Raw genomic sequence first — 4,111 nt, 5'->3', positions numbered from 1 at the left:
CCTTTCAGGTGGGTGTTTCATAAAGCTGTTTGTAAGTTAAGAACGACTTTAAGAACAACTGGTGATCCTTTCTTTTGGTGCATGGTATACGCCATAGGCGATGGTTTAGCGCGTTAGAAAGGATCACCAGTCGTTCTTAGAGTCGCTCTTAACTTAAGAACAGCTTTATGAAACGGCCTCCCGGTTAATGACATTCACCATTAATGTTCATTGGTGATTATATAGCGCGTGAGAATGGTTCACCAGTCGTTCTTAAAGTCGCTCTTGACTTACGAACGGCTTTATGAAACGGCCCACTGGGTTGAGTGCATCACTATACTGATGAATTTCTTGCTGAAGGATATTACTGCCTGGGTCAGGATAGGATTTGAATCCATGATCCTGTGATTACGACACCGTAGTCAGAACCACTTCACTATGATACTGTCGTTCTAGAAATATTGTCATCCGAGGCTCACATTTATCATTTGAATTGCGCAAGCATTCATGGGAACTTCATTTATCAGCGCTCATTGCGTTCAGGTAATTAATTCTCCTGGGAGCCCATTGACCTCACCTGGGTTGATTGCAGCATGGTGTGGATCAATGTCTTACTGAAGGATATTATTATCACCATGGCTGGGATTTGAACCCACAACCCTCTGATTGGAAGATGGAGTCAGAATCACGACATAGAGTTACGATTGATCAAAAAAAAATCTTAAAGATAAATGTTCTGATTAGCAGTATGAAAACTAAACTCAAAACCCCTGTCTATTTCATACCTCTTGAATAAAAGTCAATTCCAAATCGTAATGATGTCATCATCGGCTGTGACTTGAAGGTGATTTGAACTTTACTCCGAACCACACAGCTTGCAGCAAAGCAGGGTGCTGATTTTGGCGCTATCATTATGCCAAACTTCAAATAGAATGATACTACTCTTAGAAATTTCATATTTACATGTAATTCAAAGTGTTTGAAATATTTCTTGGATGTCATTTATCCACACTTGATAAAATCAGAAAATTCAACATGCAGTGTGAGAAACATATTTGAAAGCATCTGGACAAAACTCAATTATATTGTCATCTCCAGATGTTCTGGATAAGCTTTATTTGAGGCTAATGTTGAACTCTCTAGTACTGGTATACTGTAATATTTATTTGAAACAAAGTTATGTGAAAACAGGGTCAGTACGGATCTCATCTTACATCATGTATTTTTTATTGGTCTGAATATAGAGGCTGCTTGAATGCACACTGACATACAGTTTTGTAGGTTCATCCACACAGTAATAAGCATTCAAACTTTTTACTTGTCTGAACAGAGAGACTTGCTCTGATGCACTCATGCACACAAGGTTTAGTTTATACACAATGCAATAAACTGCTTGAAAATGTGTTGTATAGCGTTAATGAGCAAAACGGATCAGCATTGCTGTATACTATAATGCATGTAAGGAACCAGGACAGTGAGATAAATTTCAAAAATGGACATTTTTTTCATACAGCTTTATAAATTCTTCCTACAAAATTATTGAATCGCTTAAGGCCTGGTCACACCGCCCGAGCGTTGTTGGAGCGGTAGGGAGAGAGGGTCGAATTTCGCTCACAAAATTGGGGGAAAAAAAATCGAAAAAAAAATCGAAATCGAAAATGGTGAATGGTAGCGAGCGGTGATGATTTTTTTTCTCTCCGCTCCACGACCGCTCCAACAACGCTCGGGCGGTGTGACCAACCTTTACAGGCAACTTTTCAAGATGTATCGTGTTTCAATAGGGTTATATTACATTGGACAATAAGGGCAGTGAAAGAGTAATAATAATGCAATATGACTGTCTCACGATTTGTGAGTATTTCATTAGAGCACATATTTCAATGTATCTGAATGGATGGTATTTTGAGATTTTTGGATTTTACATTTCAAACTACATTTACATGTGATTGCACAAAAATATTTATTGCGACACCTTGTTTACAGCTCGTAATGCTTTAAAAGGGACCCCATGTAGTATGCACAACTGTATATGTATGGTAAATAAAATGTATCCATGTTTTTTTCATCACAAATTGAAAAGAAAAAATTATCCAATGTTGACAGTGACTTTTTTCTTTCTGTTCTTTTCACTAGTGCTACAGTATTAAGCAAAGGCATTACTTATATTTTTATTTTTTTAATTCATGGATGTGGATAAGTCACTCGCATTTTCCCAACAACTCTCGCTTGAATTACTGGTGCTTTCTTGTGATATTAATTTATAAAAAATATGTTCTGTACATTTGTTTTGACTCATGGTTTATAGATGTACATTTATGTTTGCTGTGTTATTATGTAGTCTTAATAGATATCTATTTATGAAATATATTAATTTAGCCTTTATATTCATTTGGTGCTTTCTGCTCTATGCCTGATACGTATTTTGCATTATATTGGAAAAAAACAACCATTATTGGTTTAATAAGTGTTTGGTACCACAGAATTGTACATTTAGCCTTCAAAACAGAATACTTGTTTAGCATCCATTGTCTCTTTCGGTTCTATTATATATTGTTTCTCTAATGTTCTGTTCAAGCGATTTTACTCTGATGATTTCATTTCAAAAAGCTGAAGTTTGTCTGTTATTGGTTACTTTACCAGTATACATTCGTAATTCCGAAGCTTCGTTATTCTGAAGCTTTGTTATTCCGAAGGTTCGTAATTCCGATGGTTCGTTAGTCCGAAAACGAAATGAGGTTCGTAATTCCGAAGGTTCGTAGTCCGAAAACGAAGTGAGGTTCGTAATTCCGAAGGCTCGTTAGTCCGAAAATGAAATGATTCACGGACCTTATTTCGTTTTTGGAGTAATGAACCTTCGGAACAACAAACCTTATTTCGTTTTCGGATTAACGAACTATCGAACCTTCGGCATAACGAACCTTCGGAATAACGCCACAAATATTCGGATTAACAAACCCTTTTACGTTTTCGGATTAATTAACATCGAGGTATAGGCAATTTACGTGTTTCAGAATTACGAACCTTCGGAATTACGAAGTGTAACCACTTTGCCAGTATACACCATTGTAATGCCAATTTTGTAATCAAATCTTTGGCCCATTAACAACAACACTTCTAGTTTCTGCTTTGATACATGTGTATCAGCTTCTCGATAATCATTCCATGTTTGAGGAATCATTCCTTTCATTTACGACTGTTTGTAAAGTCAACTTTCCTATTTTTACCTTGATTTATTTCAAATTATTGTCGAAGATGACAGCTCCAGGAATGCAATGTAGAATTTTTACATATTTGTCAGTCAAGAGAATTGAGTTGTTTTCATCATATGAAGTGATAGACTTAATCATGTATAATTTGCTTTTTTTTAATCTCAGTATTTCAATGCTGGTATTAGCCAAATTTCTCTCAGTATTTTTTTCTCTGCAATTCGACAAGTCAAGTCATGGCATTCATTTTCGTTAACAGTATATTGCTTCATTTGGAAGTAAAACAGATTATTTTTTCAATTTGCTGATTAAGTGAAGGGAAATTAATAAGATTTTCTTGCTTTCATTAACAGTAATACTGTTCTTAGATGAACAATGTAATCAGCTTTATTATGATTTTATTTCACTGTTTTTGTCTTTGTAACTCAAGCTATTTTATCAAGTGATATTAATTATCAAAGTAAATGTATATTTTCACCTGATTTTACTGAAATTCTATTCTTGAAAAATGAAGCCACTACACGTCAAATGGAAGATGCGATCATCAACTCTTAAAATTGAAGGATTTTGCACAAAAAATGTAGTTATTTGATATCACCTTGCTTTATCTCCAGTGCAATAACTGACACAAGACATCTCAGATTATTTTCAATTCATTTAAAACAATAATGGTAATGATAATAATATATTGGTGCTCTAGGTACTTCAAAGCATATTAATGATTACAAATACATTGCAGGTTCAAAAGTCCAACAATGAATACACACAGTGTCTGTCCAAAATTGCTCCGGACTGGTATACAATGAACATTTCTTGTCCTCCAATATAACGTGTTGAACTTCAAATTTGGATAAATCATAATGTGAAGAGGGAAAAATGGTATATTCACAAGACTTGGAAGAAGGCATATAACTGTTACTGGGTAT

This window comes from Lytechinus variegatus, chromosome 19 (assembly GCF_018143015.1).
Source record: "Lytechinus variegatus isolate NC3 chromosome 19, Lvar_3.0, whole genome shotgun sequence".
Classification (NCBI taxonomy): domain Eukaryota; kingdom Metazoa; phylum Echinodermata; class Echinoidea; order Temnopleuroida; family Toxopneustidae; genus Lytechinus; species Lytechinus variegatus.
This window is presented reverse-complemented; position numbering follows the sequence as displayed.